We start from the raw sequence: 17,535 nt of genomic DNA, 5'->3' as shown, positions 1-17,535 counted from the left end.
GTCATTTCTCCCGTGTTCTCTGGGTTCAGCCTACTGTCCCCTTTTAACACAAGTGCGCAACTGTGGCTTTCTCCTCATAGCAAGTTATGCCTACACAGAGGACATTTGGTGCACTGTTGATGGGCTCTGTCCTCTTCTAAATCCCCTGTGTTTGTGGATTAGGGGAGGTAGGGAAGTGCTTGATACCCTGATTTGCTATGGGAAATAGAGCTATTTTAGAAATATTTTCAGGTTGCCTGGGAAGCATAAGCAAACAGCACACCAATCAGGCCCCAGTGTAAGCACTGCATGAGTCTCTGTGGCGCAATCGGTTAGCGCGTTCGGCTATTAACCGAAAGGTTGGTGGTTCAAGCCCACCCAGGGACGATGCATTTTGGCTCAAAAATTCAGCATGACCAACTATGAACTTCTGTTTACCTCTCGCAGGTCTCGTCTGCTGACGTCCAAAAAATCCAATAAACTGTAAGCAATTCTTCTCGCTTGCTTTAGTTTTTCAAAACTTGCCATTCAATTCATAAACATCAAGACTTCATGGGAAGGGTTTGGCTGCAGCGTGTACTGATGCACAGAAGGAAGCTATCCTAGCCAGTCTACCTAAAGAAGCAATGAGGCTCTGCAGGTGCATGTACGTCTCCTACCTTTATTCTGTCATCAGACACACCAGGTGGATTGCCACAAGGACCTCGTGGCGCAATGGTAGCGCGTCTGACTCCAGATCAGAAGGTTGTGTGTTCAAATAACGTCGGGGTCATACTTCCTTTTCCCACTCTGAAATACAAAATTGCTCTTCAGTATCTCGTTATTTCAACCTGACTGCATCTTTGTGCTCTGGGCCTAGTTGTTCTGGCGTTTCGAATGTAAGCTTTGCAGCAGGGAAGTATCATATTGACAGACACCCATGAAGGACATGGTCAACCTTTAAAGCAGGCCAATCTCTATGTTTTACTGGATGCAGCAGAAGTATTTCCTCTTTACCATCTCTTCAAGTGGGCCTGACTGATGTGCTGTTTTGTGCACGCTACGTGGGCTTTGTAAAGCATACCTCTGCCATTTGCATGGCCTCCTAGCGCTGTCAATATTTTCGTGTAATCGCTGAATGCTGCACTGTCCTGGGAACTCTAGGTGTGACTAAAGGATATATGTTGGGGCCCCGAAAGGGGGTCGGCAGTCTAGTGGCAATGGGCATCACTTTGCAGTTTGGGTTTGTGAGTTCAGGTACCGGTCTGGTGTCGGAAACCTGTAAGCGCCCTCCCAATCAACTGTCGGTCCTGGATTGTGAGGGTTTCCCCTTATACTGGTCTCAGAAGACACATTTCCATTTTACTTTTTCACTCTCGCATTGCCTATTTCTCTCTCTCTCATAGATACATTATAGACAAGAGAGACATTGTCAGCGAGAGGGCTTCACAGCACCTTCCCCCATTTCCCTAAGTGCATTGCAAGGGGCTCTGGGAGGCGTGCACATTTGTCTGAAACACAAAGATCCACTGGCAATAAAAAGCGTAGGTCCCTAGTTTGCATTTCTTAGAATTTGAGGTGACACTCAGAGTTGTCTCGGGCGTGACTGTACCTTTCATAGGAGATGTGCTAATCCCCAAACCCTCTTCCTTTGTCCCAGTAATCTGTCTTAGTGCCTCTAGCAAGTTGTTTTCTGAAACAAAGCTTACCTGAACATCCTGTAAAATTGGTAACTTTTCAGTAGCAGTACAGTGCAGTATATAGCATTCCTGTTGCGCACAGCATCTAGATCCAAAAATTGCTTACTCTACCCCAGAAATTAGAATTCACCCAGTCAAACAGAGGGATCTATAAAGATCATGGCAAGTAGTTAACATAAGCTACTTCCCCCAAGTTCTCTTGGTGCACTCTGCTACCCTCTTTTAACAGAAGAATGCAACTGCAGGTCTTGCTTCTCAGCAAGGCAGCTACATATAGAAACCTTGGTGCACTCTTGCTAAATCTGCTGGAATGTGTCTTCTATTGTGCCCAAGGTGGTTGTGTATTTGGGGACTCAGGGAAGCAAGGGAGCAGTCTAATGCACTGCAGTGCTAAGAGAGGCATGCCTTTTTCAGAAAAAAGTTCAGGTTTTCTGCCAATCAGAAAAAAATAGCAATGCAATCAGGCCAAAGGCAGAACACACATGCCAGTGAGTCTCTGTGGCGCAATTGGTTAGCGCGTTCGGCTGTTAACCGAAAAGACGCTGCTGTTTTTGGCACAAAGACACAGAGTGTTCCACTCAGTAAACCTGAGTCATTTCTCCCGTGTTCTCTGGGTTCAGCCTACTGTCCCCTTTTAACACAAGTGCGCAACTGTGGCTTTCTCCTCATAGCAAGTTATGCCTACACAGAGGACATTTGGTGCACTGTTGATGGGCTCTGTCCTCTACTAAATCCCCTGTGTTTGTGGATTAGGGGAGGTAGGGAAGTGCTTGATACCCTGATTTGCTGTGGGAAAAAGAGCTATTTTAGAAATATTTTCAGGTTGCCTGGGAAGCATGAGCAAACAGCACACCAATCAGGCCCTGTGTAAGAACTGCATGAGTCTCTGTGGCGCAATTGGTTGGCGCGTTCGGCTGTTAACCGAAAGGTTGGTGGTTCAAGCCCACCCACGGACGGAGCATTTTGGCTCAAAAATTCAGCGTGACCAACTATGGACTTCTGTTTACCTCTCGCAGGTCTCGTCTGCTGACGTCCAAAAAATCCAATAAACTGCAAGCAATTCTTCTCGCTTGCTTTAGTTTTTCAAAACTTGCCGTTCAATTCATAAACATCAAGACTTCATGGGAAGGGTTTGCTGCAGCGTGTACTGATGCACAGAAGGAAGCTATCCTAGCCAGTCTACCTAAAGAAGCAATGAGGCTCTGCAGGTCCATGTACGTCTCCTACCTTTATTCTGTCATCAGACACACCAGGTGGACTGCCACAAGGACCTCGTGGCGCAATGGTAGCGCGTCTGACTCCAGATCAGAAGGTTGCGTGTTCAAATCACGTCGGGGTCATATTTGCTTTTCCCACTCTGAAATATAAAATTGCTCTTCAGTATCTCGTTATTTCAACCTGACTGCATCTTTGTGCTCTGTGCCTAGTTGTTCTGGCGTTTCGAATGTAAGCTTTGCAGCAGGGAAGTATCATATTGACAGACACCCATGAAGTACATGGTCAACCTTTAAAGCAGGCCAATCTCTATGTTTTACTGGATGCAGCAGAAGTATTTCCTCTTTACCATCTCTTCAAGTGGGCCTGACTGATGTGCTGTTTTGTGCACGCTACGTGGGCTTTGTAAAGCATACCTCTGCCATTTGCATGGCCTCCTAGCGCTGTCAATATTTTCGTGTAATCGCTGAATGCTGCACTGTCCTGGGAACTCTAGGTGTGACTAAAGGATATATGCTGGGGCCCCAAAAGGGGGTCGGCGGTCTAGTGGCAATGCCCATCACTTTGCAGTTTGGGTTTTATGAGTTCAGGTACCGGTCTGGTGTCGGAAACCTGTAAGCGCCCTCCCAATCAACTGTCGGTCCTGGATTGTGAGGATTTCCCCTTATACTGGTCTCAGTAGACACATTTCCATTTTACTTTTTCACTCTCGCATTGCCTATTTCTCTCTCTCTCATAGATACATTATAGACAAGAGAGACATTGTCAGCGAGAGGGCTTCACAGCACCTTCCCCCATTTCCCTAAGTGCATTGCATGGGGGTCTGGGAGGCGTGCACATTTGTCTGAAACACAAAGATCCACTGGCAATAAAAGGCGTAGGACCCCAGTTCGCATTTCTTAGAATTTGAGGAGGCACTCAGAGTTGTCTCGGGCGTGACTGTACCTTTCATAGGAGATGTGCTAATCCCCAAACCCTCTTCCTTTGTCCCTGTAATCTGTCCTAGGGCCTCTAGCAAGTTGTTTTCTGAAACAAAGCTTACCTGAACATCCTGTAAAATTGGTAACTTTTCAGTAGCAGTACAGTGCAGTATATAGCATTCCTGTTGCGCACAGCATCTAGATCCAAAAATTGCTTACTCTACCCCAGAAATTAGAATTCACCCAGTCAAACAGAGGGATCTATAAAGATCATGGCAAGTAGTTAACATAAGCTACTTCCCCCAAGTTCTCTTGGTGCACTCTGCTGCCCTCTTTTAACAGAAGAATGCAACTGCAGGTCTTGCTTCTCAGCAAGGTACCTACATATAGAAACCTTGGTGCACTCTTGCTAAATCTGCTGGAATGTGTCTTCTATTGTGCCCAAGGTGGTTGTGTATTTGGGGACTCAGGGAAGCAAGGGAGCAGTCTAATGCACTGCAGTGCTAAGAAAAGCATGCCTTTTTCAGAAAAAAGTTCAGGTTTTCTGCCAATCAGAAAAAAATAGCAATACAATCAGGCCAAAGGCAGAACACACATGCCAGTGAGTCTCTGTGGCGCAATTGGTTAGCGCGTTTGGCTGTTAACCAAAAAGACGCTGCTGTTTTTGGCACAAAGACACAGAGTGTTCCACTCAGTAAACCTGAGTCATTTCTCCCGTGTTCTCTGGGTTCAGCCTACTGTCCCCTTTTAACACAAGTGCCCAACTGTGGCTTTCTCCTCGTAGCAAGTTATGCCTACACAGAGGACATTTGGTGCACTGTTGATGGGCTCTGTCCTCTACTAAATCCCCTGTGTTTGTGGATTAGGGGAGGTAGGGAAGTGCTTGATACCCTGATTTGCTGTGGGAAATAGAGCTATTTTAGAAATATTTTCAGGTTGCCTGGGAAGCATAAGCAAACAGCACACCAATCAGGCCCCAGTGTAAGCACTGCATGAGTCTCTGTGGCGCAATCGGTTAGCGCGTTCGGCTGTTAACCGAAAGGTTGGTGGCTCAAGCCCACCCAGGGACGATGCATTTTGGCTCAAAAATTCAGCATGACCAACTATGAACTTCTGTTTACCTCTCGCAGGTCTCGTCTGCTGACGTCCAAAAAATCCAATAAACTGCAAGCAATTCTTCTCGCTTGCTTTAGTTTTTCAAAACTTGCCATTCAATTCATAAACATCAAGACTTCATGGGAAGGGTTTGGCTGCAGCGTGTACTGATGCACAGAAGGAAGCTATCCTAGCCAGTCTACCTAAAGAAGCAATGAGGCTTTGCAGGTGCATGTACGTCTCCTACCATTATTCTGTCATCAGACACACCAGATGGACTGTCACAAGGACCTCGTGGCGCAATGGTAGCGCGTCTGACTCCAGATCAGAAGGTTGCGTGTTCAAATCACGTCGGGGTCATATTTGCTTTTCCCACTCTGAAATACAAAATTGCTCTTCAGTATCTCGTTATTTCAACCTGACTGCATCTTTGTGCTCTGGGCCTAGTTGTTCTGGCGTTTCGAATGTAAGCTTTGCAGCAGGGAAGTATCATATTGACAGACACCCATGAAGGACATGGTCAACCTTTAAAGCAGGCCAATCTCTATGTTTTACTGGATGCAGCAGAAGTATTTCCTCTTTACCATCTCTTCAAGTGGGCCTGACTGATGTGCTGTTTTGTGCACGCTACGTGGGCTTTGTAAAGCATACCTCTGCCATTTGCATGGCCTGCTAGCGCTGTCAATATTTTCGTGTAATCGCTGAATGCTGCACTGTCCTGGGAACTCTAGGTGTGACTAAAGGATATATGCTGGGGCCCCGAAAGGGGGTCGGCAGTCTAGTGGCAATGCCCATCACTTTGCAGTTTGGGTTTGTGAGTTCAGGTACCGGTCTGGTGTCGGAAACCTGTAAGCGCCCTCCCAATCAACTGTCGGTCCTGGATTGTGAGGATTTCCCCTTATACTGGTCTCAGTAGACACATTTCCATTTTACTTTTTCACTCTCGCATTGCCTATTTCTCTCTCTCTCATAGATACATTATAGACAAGAGAGACATTGTCAGCGAGAGGGTTGCACAGCACCTTCCCCCATTTCCCTAAGTGCATTGCATGGGGCTCTGGGAGGCGTGCACATTTGTCTGAAACACAAAGATCCACTGGCAATAAAAAGCGTAGGTCCCTAGTTTGCATTTCTTAGAATTTGAGGTGACACTCAGAGTTGTCTCGGGCGTGACTGTACCTTTCATAGGAGATGTGCTAATCCCCAAACCCTCTTCCTTTGTCCCAGTAATCTGTCTTAGTGCCTCTAGCAAGTTGTTTTCTGAAACAAAGCTTACCTGAACATCCTGTAAAATTGGTAACTTTTCAGTAGCAGTACAGTGCAGTATATAGCATTCCTGTTGCGCACAGCATCTAGATCCAAAAATTGCTTACTCTACCCCAGAAATTAGAATTCACCCAGTCAAACAGAGGGATCTATAAAGAGCATGGCAAGTAGTTAACATAAGCTACTTCCCCCAAGTTCTCTTGGTGCACTCTGCTGCCCTCTTTTAACAGAAGAATGCAACTGCAGGTCTTGCTTCTCAGCAAGGTACCTACATATAGAATCCTTGGTGCACTCTTGCTAAATCTGCTGGAATGTGTCTTCTATTGTGCCCAAGGTGGTTGTGTATTTGGGGACTCAGGGAAGCAAGGGAGCAGTCTAATGCACTGCAGTGCTAAGAGAGGCATGCCTTTTTCAGAAAAAAGTTCAGGTTTTCTGCCAATCAGAAAAAAATAGCAATGCAATCAGGCCAAAGGCAGAACACACATGCCAGTGAGTCTCTGTGGCGCAATTGGTTAGCGCGTTCGGCTGTTAACCGAAAAGACGCTGCTGTTTTGGGAAAACAAAGACACAGAGTGTTCCACTCAGTAAACCTGAGTCATTTCTCCCGTGTTCTCTGGGTTCAGCCTACTGTCCCCTTTTAACACAAGTGCGCAACTGTGGCTTTCTCCTCATAGCAAGTTATGCCTACACAGAGGACATTTGGTGCACTGTTGATAGGCTCTGTCCTCTACTAAATCCCCTGTGTTTGTGGATTACGGGAGGTAGGGAAGTGCTTGATACCCTGATTTGCTGTGGGAAATAGAGCTATTTTAGAAATATTTTCAGGTTGCCTGGGGAGCATAAGCAAACAGCACACCAATCAGGCCCCAGTGTAAGCACTGCATGAGTCTCTGTGGCGCAATCGGTTAGCGCGTTCGGCTGTTAACCGAAAGGTTGGTGGTTCAAGCCCACCCAGGGACGATGCATTTTGGCTCAAAAATTCAGCATGACCAACTATGAACTTCTGTTTACCTCTCGCAGGTCTCGTCTGCTGACGTCCAAAAAATCCAATAAACTGCAAGCAATTCTTCTCGCTTGCTTTAGTTTTTCAAATCTTGCCATTCAATTCATAAACATCAAGACTTCATGGGAAGGGTTTGGCTGCAGCGTGTACTGATGCACAGAAGGAAGCTATCCTAGCCAATCAACTTAAAGAAGCAATGAGGTTCTGCAGGTGCATGTACGTCTCCTACCTTTATTCTGTCATCAGACACAGCAGGTGGATTGCCACAAGGACCTCGTGGCGCAATGGTAGCGCGTCTGACTCCAGATCCGAAGGTTGCGTGTTCAAATCACGTCGGGGTCATATTTGCTTTTCCCACTCTGAAATACAAAATTGCTCTTCAGTATCTCGTTATTTCAACCTGACTGCATCTTTGTGCTCTGGGCCTAGTTGTTCTGGCGTTTCGAATGTAAGCTTTGCAGCAGGGAAGTATCATATTGACAGACACCCATGAAGGACATGGTCAACCTTTAAAGCAGGCCAATCTCTATGTTTTACTGGATGCAGCAGAAGTATTTCCTCTTTACCATCTCTTCAAGTGGGCCTGACTGATGTGCTGTTTTGTGCACGCTACGTGGGCTTTGTAAAGCATACCTCTGCCATTTGCATGGCCTCCTAGCGCTGTCAATATTTTCGTGTAATCGCTGAATGCTGCACTGTCCTGGGAACTCTAGGTGTGACTAAATGATATATGCTGGGGCCGCGAAAGGGGGTCGGCAGTCTAGTGGCAATGCCCATCACTTTGCAGTTTGGGTTTGTGAGTTCAGGTACCGGTCTGGTGTCGGAAACCTGTAAGCGCCCTCCCAATCAACTGTCGGTCCTGGATTGTGAGGATTTCCCCTTATACTGGTCTCAGTAGACACATTTCCATTTTACTTTTTCACTCTCGCATTGCCTATTTCTCTCTCTCTCATAGATACATTATAGACAAGAGAGACATTGTCAGCGAGAGGGTTGCACAGCACCTTCCCCCATTTCCCTAAGTGCATTGCAAGGGGCTCTGGGAGGCGTGCACATTTGTCTGAAACACAAAATCCACTGGCAATAAAAGGCGTAGGACCCCAGTTCGCATTTCTTAGAATTTGAGGAGGCACTCAGAGTTGTCTCGGGCGTGACTGTACCTTTCATAGGAGATGTGCTAATCCCCAAACCCTCTTCCTTTGTCCCAGTAATCTGTCCTAGGGCCTCTAGCAAGTTGTTTTCTGAAACAAAGCTTACCTGAACATCCTGTAAAATTGGTAACTTTTCAGTAGCAGTACAGTGCAGTATATAGCATTCCTGTTGCGCACAGCATCTAGATCCAAAAATTGCATACTCTACCCCAGAAATTAGAATTCACCCAGTCAAACAGAGGGATCTATAAAGATCATGGCAAGTAGTTAACATAAGCTACTTCCCCCAAGTTCTCTTGGTGCACTCTGCTGCCCTCTTTTAACAGAAGAATGCAACTGCAGGTCTTGCTTCTCAGCAAGGTACCTACATATAGAAACCTTGGTGCACTCTTGCTAAATCTGCTGGAATGTGTCTTCTATTGTGCCCAAGGTGGTTGTGTATTTGGGGACTCAGGGAAGCAAGGGAGCAGTCTAATGCCCTGCAGTGCTAAGAGAGGCATGCCTTTTTCAGAAAAAAGTTCAGGTTTTCTGCCAATCAGAAAAAAATAGCAATGCAATCATGCCAAAGGCAGAACACACATGCCAGTGAGTCTCTGTGGCACAATTGGTTAGCGCGTTCGGCTGTTAACCGAAAAGACGCTGCTGTTTTTGGCACAAAGACACAGAGTGTTCCACTCAGTAAACCTGAGTCATTTCTCCCGTGTTCTCTGGGTTCAGCCTACTGTCCCCTTTTAACACAAGTGCGCAACTGTGGCTTTCTCCTCATAGCAAGTTATGCCTACACAGAGGGCATTTGGTGCACTGTTGATGGGCTCTGTCCTCTACTAAATCCCCTGTGTTTGTGGATTAGGGGAGATAGGGAAGTGCTTGATACCCTGATTTGCTGTGGGAAATAGAGCTATTTTAGAAATATTTTCAGGTTGCCTGGGAAGCATAAGCAAACAGCACACCAATTGTGGCGCAATCGGTTAGCGCGTTCGGCTGTTAACCGAAAAGACGCTGCTGTTTTTGGCACAAAGACACAGAGTGTTCCACTCAGTAAACCTGAGTCATTTCTCCCGTGTTCTCTGGGTTCAGCCTACTGTCCCCTTTTAACACAAGTGCGCAACTGTGGCTTTCTCCTCATAGCAAGTTATGCCTACACAGAGGACATTTGGTGCACTGTTGATGGGCTCTGTCCTCTACTAAATCCCCTGTGTTTGTGGATTAGGGGAGGTAGGGAAGTGCTTGATACCCTGATTTGCTGTGGGAAATAGAGCTATTTTAGAAATATTTTCAGGTTGCCTGGGAAGCATAAGCAAACAGCACACCAATCAGGCCCCAGTGTAAGCACTGCATGAGTCTCTGTGGCGCAATCGGTTAGCGCGTTCGGCTGTTAACCGAAAGGTTGGTGGTTCAAGCCCACCCAGGGACGATGCATTTTGGCTCAAAAATTCAGCATGACCAACTATGAACTTCTGTTTACCTCTCGCAGGTCTCGTCTGCTGACGTCCAAAAAATCCAATAAACTGTAAGCAATTCTTCTCGCTTGCTTTAGTTTTTCAAAACTTGCCATTCAATTCATAAACATCAAGACTTCATGGGAAGGGTTTGGCTGCAGCGTGTACTGATGCACAGAAGGAAGCTATCCTAGCCAGTCTACCTAAAGAAGCAATGAGGCTCTGCAGGTGCATGTACGTCTCCTACCTTTATTCTGTCATCAGACACACCAGGTGGATTGCCACAAGGACCTCGTGCCGCAATGGTAGCGCGTCTGACTCCAGATCAGAAGGTTGTGTGTTCAAATCACGTCGGGGTCATACTTCCTTTTCCCACTCTGAAATACAAAATTGCTCTTCAGTATCTCGTTATTTCAACCTGACTGCATCTTTGTGCTCTGGGCCTAGTTGTTCTGGCGTTTCGAATGTAAGCTTTGCAGCAGGGAAGTATCATATTGACAGACACCCATGAAGGACATGGTCAACCTTTAAAGCAGGCCAATCTCTATGTTTTACTGGATGCAGCAGAAGTATTTCCTCTTTACCATCTCTTCAAGTGGGCCTGACTGATGTGCTGTTTTGTGCACGCTACGTGGGCTTTGTAAAGCATACCTCTGCCATTTGCATGGCCTCCTAGCGCTGTCAATATTTTCGTGTAATCGCTGAATGCTGCACTGTCCTGGGAACTCTAGGTGTGACTAAAGGATATATGTTGGGGCCCCGAAAGGGGGTCGGCAGTCTAGTGGCAATGGGCATCACTTTGCAGTTTGGGTTTGTGAGTTCAGGTACCGGTCTGGTGTCGGAAACCTGTAAGAGCCCTCCCAATCAACTGTCAGTCCTGGATTGTGAGGATTTCCCCTTATACTGGTCTCAGTAGACACATTTCCATTTGGCTTTTTCACTCTCGCATTGCCTATTTCTCTCTCTCTCATAGATACATTATAGACAAGAGAGACATTGTCAGCGAGAGGGTTGCACAGCACCTTCCCCCATTTCCCTAAGTGCATTGCATGGGGCTCTGGGAGGCGTGCACATTTGTCTGAAACACAAAGATCCACTGGCAATAAAAGGCGTAGGACCCCAGTTCGCATTTCTTAGAATTTGAGGAGGCACTCAGAGTTGTCTCGGGCGTGACTGTACCTTTCATAGGAGATGTGCTAATCCCCAAACCCTCTTCCTTTGTCCCAGTAATCTGTCCTAGGGCCTCTAGCAAGATGTTTTCTGAAACAAATCTTACCTGAACATCCTGTAAAATTGGTAACTTTTCAGTAGCAGTACAGTGCAGTATATAGCATTCCTGTTGCGCACAGCATCTAGATCCAAAAATTGCATACTCTACCTCAGAAATTAGAATTCACCCAGTCAAACAGAGGGATCTATAAAGATCATGGCAAGTAGTTAACATAAGCTACTTCCCCCAAGTTCTCTTGGTGCACTCTGCTGCCCTCTTTTAACAGAAGAATGCAACTGCAGGTCTTGCTTCTCAGCAAGGTACCTACATATAGAAACCTTGGTGCACTCTTGCTAAATCTGCTGGAATGTGTCTTCTATTGTGCCCAAGGTGGTTGTGTATTTGGGGACTCAGGGAAGCAAGGGAGCAGTCTAATGCACTGCAGTGCTAAGAGAGGCATGCCTTTTTCAGAAAAAAGTTCAGGTTTTCTGCCAATCAGAAAAAAATAGCAATGCAATCATGCCAAAGGCAGAACACACATGCCAGTGAGTCTCTGTGGCGCAATTGGTTAGCACGTTCGGCTGTTAACCGAAAAGACGCTGCTGTTTTTGGCACAAAGACACAGAGTGTTCCACTCAGTAAACCTGAGTCATTTCTCCCGTGTTCTCTGGGTTCAGCCTACTGTCCCCTTTTAACACAAGTGCGCAACTGTGGCTTTCTCCTCATAGCAAGTTATGCCTACACCGAGGACATTTGGTGCACTGTTGATGGGCTCTGTCCTCTTCTAAATCCCCTGTGTTTGTGGATTAGGGGAGGTAGGGAAGTGCTTGATACCCTGATTTGCTATGGGAAATAGAGCTATTTTAGAAATATTTTCAGGTTGCCTGGGAAGCATAAGCAAACAGCACACCAATCAGGCCCCAGTGTAAGCACTGCATGAGTCTCTGTGGCGCAATCGGTTAGCGCGTTCGGCTGTTAACCGAAAGGTTGGTGGTTCAAGCCCACCCAGGGACGATGCATTTTGGCTCAAAAATTCAGCATGACCAACTATGAACTTCTGTTTACCTCTCGCAGGTCTCGTCTGCTGACGTCCAAAAAATCCAATAAACTGTAAGCAATTCTTCTCGCTTGCTTTAGTTTTTCAAAACTTGCCATTCAATTCATAAACATCAAGACTTCATGGGAAGGGTTTGGCTGCAGCGTGTACTGATGCACAGAAGGAAGCTATCCTAGCCAGTCTACCTAAAGAAGCAATGAGGCTCTGCAGGTGCATGTACGTCTCCTACCTTTATTCTGTCATCAGACACACCAGGTGGATTGCCACAAGGACCTCGTGGCGCAATGGTAGCGCGTCTGACTCCAGATCAGAAGGTTGTGTGTTCAAATAACGTCGGGGTCATACTTCCTTTTCCCACTCTGAAATACAAAATTGCTCTTCAGTATCTCGTTATTTCAACCTGACTGCATCTTTGTGCTCTGGGCCTAGTTGTTCTGGCGTTTCGAATGTAAGCTTTGCAGCAGGGAAGTATCATATTGACAGACACCCATGAAGGACATGGTCAACCTTTAAAGCAGGCCAATCTCTATGTTTTACTGGATGCAGCAGAAGTATTTCCTCTTTACCATCTCTTCAAGTGGGCCTGACTGATGTGCTGTTTTGTGCACGCTACGTGGGCTTTGTAAAGCATACCTCTGCCATTTGCATGGCCTGCTAGCGCTGTCAATATTTTCGTGTAATCGCTGAATGCTGCACTGTCCTGGGAACTCTAGGTGTGACTAAAGGATATATGCTGGGGCCCCGAAAGGGGGTCGGCAGTCTAGTGGCAATGGGCATCACTTTGCAGTTTGGGTTTGTGAGTTCAGGTACCGGTCTGGTGTCGGAAACCTGTAAGCGCCCTCCCAATCAACTGTCGGTCCTGGATTGTGAGGGTTTCCCCTTATACTGGTCTCAGAAGACACATTTCCATTTTACTTTTTCACTCTCGCATTGCCTATTTCTCTCTCTCTCATAGATACATTATAGACAAGAGAGACATTGTCAGCGAGAGGGCTTCACAGCACCTTCCCCCATTTCCCTAAGTGCATTGCAAGGGGCTCTGGGAGGCGTGCACATTTGTCTGAAACACAAAGATCCACTGGCAATAAAAAGCGTAGGTCCCTAGTTTGCATTTCTTAGAATTTGAGGTGACACTCAGAGTTGTCTCGGGCGTGACTGTACCTTTCATAGGAGATGTGCTAATCCCCAAACCCTCTTCCTTTGTCCCAGTAATCTGTCTTAGTGCCTCTAGCAAGTTGTTTTCTGAAACAAAGCTTACCTGAACATCCTGTAAAATTGGTAACTTTTCAGTAGCAGTACAGTGCAGTATATAGCATTCCTGTTGCGCACAGCATCTAGATCCAAAAATTGCTTACTCTACCCCAGAAATTAGAATTCACCCAGTCAAACAGAGGGATCTATAAAGATCATGGCAAGTAGTTAACATAAGCTACTTCCCCCAAGTTCTCTTGGTGCACTCTGCTACCCTCTTTTAACAGAAGAATGCAACTGCAGGTCTTGCTTCTCAGCAAGGTACCTACATATAGAAACCTTGGTGCACTCTTGCTAAATCTGCTGGAATGTGTCTTCTATTGTGCCCAAGGTGGTTGTGTATTTGGGGACTCAGGGAAGCAAGGGAGCAGTCTAATGCACTGCAGTGCTAAGAGAGGCATGCCTTTTTCAGAAAAAAGTTCAGGTTTTCTGCCAATCAGAAAAAAATAGCAATGCAATCAGGCCAAAGGCAGAACACACATGCCAGTGAGTCTCTGTGGCGCAATTGGTTAGCGCGTTCGGCTGTTAACCGAAAAGACGCTGCTGTTTTTGGCACAAAGACACAGAGTGTTCCACTCAGTAAACCTGAGTCATTTCTCCCGTGTTCTCTGGGTTCAGCCTACTGTCCCCTTTTAACACAAGTGCGCAACTGTGGCTTTCTCCTCATAGCAAGTTATGCCTACACAGAGGACATTTGGTGCACTGTTGATGGGCTCTGTCCTCTACTAAATCCCCTGTGTTTGTGGATTAGGGGAGGTAGGGAAGTGCTTGATACCCTGATTTGCTGTGGGAAAAAGAGCTATTTTAGAAATATTTTCAGGTTGCCTGGGAAGCATGAGCAAACAGCACACCAATCAGGCCCTGTGTAAGAACTGCATGAGTCTCTGTGGCGCAATTGGTTGGCGCATTCGGCTGTTAACCGAAAGGTTGGTGGTTCAAGCCCACCCAGGGACGGAGCATTTTGGCTCAAAAATTCAGCGTGACCAACTATGGACTTCTGTTTACCTCTCGCAGGTCTCGTCTGCTGACGTCCAAAAAATCCAATAAACTGCAAGCAATTCTTCTCGCTTGCTTTAGTTTTTCAAAACTTGCCGTTCAATTCATAAACATCAAGACTTCATGGGAAGGGTTTGCTGCAGCGTGTACTGATGCACAGAAGGAAGCTATCCTAGCCAGTCTACCTAAAGAAGCAATGAGGCTCTGCAGGTCCATGTACGTCTCCTACCTTTATTCTGTCATCAGACACACCAGGTGGACTGCCACAAGGACCTCGTGGCGCAATGGTAGCGCGTCTGACTCCAGATCAGAAGGTTGCGTGTTCAAATCACGTCGGGGTCATATTTGCTTTTCCCACTCTGAAATATAAAATTGCTCTTCAGTATCTCGTTATTTCAACCTGACTGCATCTTTGTGCTCTGTGCCTAGTTGTTCTGGCGTTTCGAATGTAAGCTTTGCAGCAGGGAAGTATCATATTGACAGACACCCATGAAGTACATGGTCAACCTTTAAAGCAGGCCAATCTCTATGTTTTACTGGATGCAGCAGAAGTATTTCCTCTTTACCATCTCTTCAAGTGGGCCTGACTGATGTGCTGTTTTGTGCACGCTACGTGGGCTTTGTAAAGCATACCTCTGCCATTTGCATGGCCTCCTAGCGCTGTCAATATTTTCGTGTAATCGCTGAATGCTGCACTGTCCTGGGAACTCTAGGTGTGACTAAAGGATATATGCTGGGGCCCCAAAAGGGGGTCGGCAGTCTAGTGGCAATGCCCATCACTTTGCAGTTTGGGTTTGTGAGTTCAGGTACCGGTCTGGTGTCGGAAACCTGTAAGCGCCCTCCCAATCAACTGTCGGTCCTGGATTGTGAGGATTTCCCCTTATACTGGTCTCAGTAGACACATTTCCATTTTACTTTTTCACTCTCGCATTGCCTATTTCTCTCTCTCTCATAGATACATTATAGACAAGAGAGACATTGTCAGCGAGAGGGCTTCACAGCACCTTCCCCCATTTCCCTAAGTGCATTGCATGGGGCTCTGGGAGGCGTGCACATTTGTCTGAAACACAAAGATCCACTGGCAATAAAAGGCGTAGGACCCCAGTTCGCATTTCTTAGAATTTGAGGAGGCACTCAGAGTTGTCTCGGGCGTGACTGTACCTTTCATAGGAGATGTGCTAATCCCCAAACCCTCTTCCTTTGTCCCTGTAATCTGTCCTAGGGCCTCTAGCAAGTTGTTTTCTGAAACAAAGCTTACCTGAACATCCTGTAAAATTGGTAACTTTTCAGTAGCAGTACAGTGCAGTATATAGCATTCCTGTTGCGCACAGCATCTAGATCCAAAAATTGCTTACTCTACCCCAGAAATTAGAATTCACCCAGTCAAACAGAGGGATCTATAAAGATCATGGCAAGTAGTTAACATAAGCTACTTCCCCCAAGTTCTCTTGGTGCACTCTGCTGCCCTCTTTTAACAGAAGAATGCAACTGCAGGTCTTGCTTCTCAGCAAGGTACCTACATATAGAAACCTTGGTGCACTCTTGCTAAATCTGCTGGAATGTGTCTTCTATTGTGCCCAAGGTGGTTGTGTATTTGGGGACTCAGGGAAGCAAGGGAGCAGTCTAATGCACTGCAGTGCTAAGAGAAGCATGCCTTTTTCAGAAAAAAGTTCAGGTTTTCTGCCAATCAGAAAAAAATAGCAATACAATCAGGCCAAAGGCAGAACACACATGCCAGTGAGTCTCTGTGGCGCAATTGGTTAGCGCGTTTGGCTGTTAACCAAAAAGACGCTGCTGTTTTTGGCACAAAGACACAGAGTGTTCCACTCAGTAAACCTGAGTCATTTCTCCCGTGTTCTCTGGGTTCAGCCTACTGTCCCCTTTTAACACAAGTGCCCAACTGTGGCTTTCTCCTCATAGCAAGTTATGCCTACACAGAGGACATTTGGTGCACTGTTGATGGGCTCTGTCCTCTACTAAATCCCCTGTGTTTGTGGATTAGGGGAGGTAGGGAAGTGCTTGATACCCTGATTTGCTGTGGGAAATAGAGCTATTTTAGAAATATTTTCAGGTTGCCTGGGAAGCATAAGCAAACAGCACACCAATCAGGCCCCAGTGTAAGCACTGCATGAGTCTCTGTGGCGCAATCGGTTAGCGCGTTCGGCTGTTAACCGAAAGGTTGGTGGCTCAAGCCCACCCAGGGACGATGCATTTTGGCTCAAAAATTCAGCATGACCAACTATGAACTTCTGTTTACCTCTCGCAGGTCTCGTCTGCTGACGTCCAAAAAATCCAATAAACTGCAAGCAATTCTTCTCGCTTGCTTTAGTTTTTCAAAACTTGCCATTCAATTCATAAACATCAAGACTTCATGGGAAGGGTTTGGCTGCAGCGTGTACTGATGCACAGAAGGAAGCTATCCTAGCCAGTCTACCTAAAGAAGCAATGAGGCTTTGCAGGTGCATGTACGTCTCCTACCATTATTCTGTCATCAGACACACCAGATGGACTGTCACAAGGACCTCGTGGCGCAATGGTAGCGCGTCTGACTCCAGATCAGAAGGTTGCGTGTTCAAATCACGTCGGGGTCATATTTGCTTTTCCCACTCTGAAATACAAAATTGCTCTTCAGTATCTCGTTATTTCAACCTGACTGCATCTTTGTGCTCTGGGCCTAGTTGTTCTGGCGTTTCGAATGTAAGCTTTGCAGCAGGGAAGTATCATATTGACAGACACCCATGAAGGACATGGTCAACCTTTAAAGCAGGCCAATCTCTATGTTTTACTGGATGCAGCAGAAGTATTTCCTCTTTACCATCTCTTCAAGTGGGCCTGACTGATGTGCTGTTTTGTGCACGCTACGTGGGCTTTGTAAAGCATACCTCTGCCATTTGCATGGCCTGCTAGCGCTGTCAATATTTTCGTGTAATCGCTGAATGCTGCACTGTCCTGGGAACTCTAGGTGTGACTAAAGGATATATGCTGGGGCCCCGAAAGGGGGTCGGCAGTCTAGTGGCAATGCCCATCACTTTGCAGTTTGGGTTTGTGAGTTCAGGTACCGGTCTGGTGTCGGAAACCTGTAAGCGCCCTCCCAATCAACTGTCGGTCCTGGATTGTGAGGATTTCCCCTTATACTGGTCTCAGTAGACACATTTCCATTTTACTTTTTCACTCTCGCATTGCCTATTTCTCTCTCTCTCATAGATACATTATAGACAAGAGAGACATTGTCAGCGAGAGGGTTGCACAGCACCTTCCCCCATTTCCCTAAGTG

At 46.4% G+C, this 17,535-nt stretch overlaps 15 non-coding genes across 15 annotated transcripts; all 15 read left to right on the top strand.

Annotated features, from left to right (window-relative positions):
• Positions 1 to 292: 292 nt before the first annotated feature.
• On the top strand, positions 293 to 366 carry TRNAN-AUU (transfer RNA asparagine (anticodon AUU)). Its single transcript has one exon. It is a non-coding gene; the product is annotated as a tRNA-Asn (tRNA).
• Positions 367 to 679: 313 nt separating this feature from the next.
• On the top strand, positions 680 to 751 carry TRNAW-CCA (transfer RNA tryptophan (anticodon CCA)). The gene has a single exon. It is a non-coding gene; the product is annotated as a tRNA-Trp (tRNA).
• A 2,175-nt stretch (positions 752 to 2,926) lies between these two features.
• On the top strand, positions 2,927 to 2,998 carry TRNAW-CCA (transfer RNA tryptophan (anticodon CCA)). Its single transcript has one exon. It is a non-coding gene; the product is annotated as a tRNA-Trp (tRNA).
• A 1,791-nt stretch (positions 2,999 to 4,789) lies between these two features.
• On the top strand, positions 4,790 to 4,863 carry TRNAN-GUU (transfer RNA asparagine (anticodon GUU)). Its single transcript has one exon. It is a non-coding gene; the product is annotated as a tRNA-Asn (tRNA).
• Positions 4,864 to 5,176: 313 nt separating this feature from the next.
• On the top strand, positions 5,177 to 5,248 carry TRNAW-CCA (transfer RNA tryptophan (anticodon CCA)). The gene has a single exon. It is a non-coding gene; the product is annotated as a tRNA-Trp (tRNA).
• A 1,792-nt stretch (positions 5,249 to 7,040) lies between these two features.
• TRNAN-GUU (transfer RNA asparagine (anticodon GUU)) lies at positions 7,041 to 7,114 on the top strand. Its single transcript has one exon. It is a non-coding gene; the product is annotated as a tRNA-Asn (tRNA).
• A 313-nt stretch (positions 7,115 to 7,427) lies between these two features.
• TRNAW-CCA (transfer RNA tryptophan (anticodon CCA)) lies at positions 7,428 to 7,499 on the top strand. The gene has a single exon. It is a non-coding gene; the product is annotated as a tRNA-Trp (tRNA).
• Positions 7,500 to 9,648: 2,149 nt separating this feature from the next.
• On the top strand, positions 9,649 to 9,722 carry TRNAN-GUU (transfer RNA asparagine (anticodon GUU)). Its single transcript has one exon. It is a non-coding gene; the product is annotated as a tRNA-Asn (tRNA).
• Positions 9,723 to 10,035: 313 nt separating this feature from the next.
• On the top strand, positions 10,036 to 10,107 carry TRNAW-CCA (transfer RNA tryptophan (anticodon CCA)). Its single transcript has one exon. It is a non-coding gene; the product is annotated as a tRNA-Trp (tRNA).
• A 1,790-nt stretch (positions 10,108 to 11,897) lies between these two features.
• TRNAN-GUU (transfer RNA asparagine (anticodon GUU)) lies at positions 11,898 to 11,971 on the top strand. The gene has a single exon. It is a non-coding gene; the product is annotated as a tRNA-Asn (tRNA).
• Positions 11,972 to 12,284: 313 nt separating this feature from the next.
• On the top strand, positions 12,285 to 12,356 carry TRNAW-CCA (transfer RNA tryptophan (anticodon CCA)). The gene has a single exon. It is a non-coding gene; the product is annotated as a tRNA-Trp (tRNA).
• Positions 12,357 to 14,145: 1,789 nt separating this feature from the next.
• Positions 14,146 to 14,219, top strand: TRNAN-GUU (transfer RNA asparagine (anticodon GUU)). Its single transcript has one exon. It is a non-coding gene; the product is annotated as a tRNA-Asn (tRNA).
• Positions 14,220 to 14,531: 312 nt separating this feature from the next.
• TRNAW-CCA (transfer RNA tryptophan (anticodon CCA)) lies at positions 14,532 to 14,603 on the top strand. The gene has a single exon. It is a non-coding gene; the product is annotated as a tRNA-Trp (tRNA).
• Positions 14,604 to 16,393: 1,790 nt separating this feature from the next.
• TRNAN-GUU (transfer RNA asparagine (anticodon GUU)) lies at positions 16,394 to 16,467 on the top strand. The gene has a single exon. It is a non-coding gene; the product is annotated as a tRNA-Asn (tRNA).
• Positions 16,468 to 16,780: 313 nt separating this feature from the next.
• Positions 16,781 to 16,852, top strand: TRNAW-CCA (transfer RNA tryptophan (anticodon CCA)). The gene has a single exon. It is a non-coding gene; the product is annotated as a tRNA-Trp (tRNA).
• The last annotated feature ends 683 nt before the right edge of the window (positions 16,853 to 17,535 follow it).

This window comes from Ambystoma mexicanum, chromosome 11 (assembly GCF_040938575.1).
Source record: "Ambystoma mexicanum isolate Mex_15411 chromosome 11, UKY_AmexF1_1, whole genome shotgun sequence".
Classification (NCBI taxonomy): Eukaryota; Metazoa; Chordata; class Amphibia; order Caudata; family Ambystomatidae; genus Ambystoma; species Ambystoma mexicanum.
The sequence above is the reverse complement of the archived record's forward strand: the minus strand, read 5'-3'. Positions and strand labels throughout refer to the sequence as shown.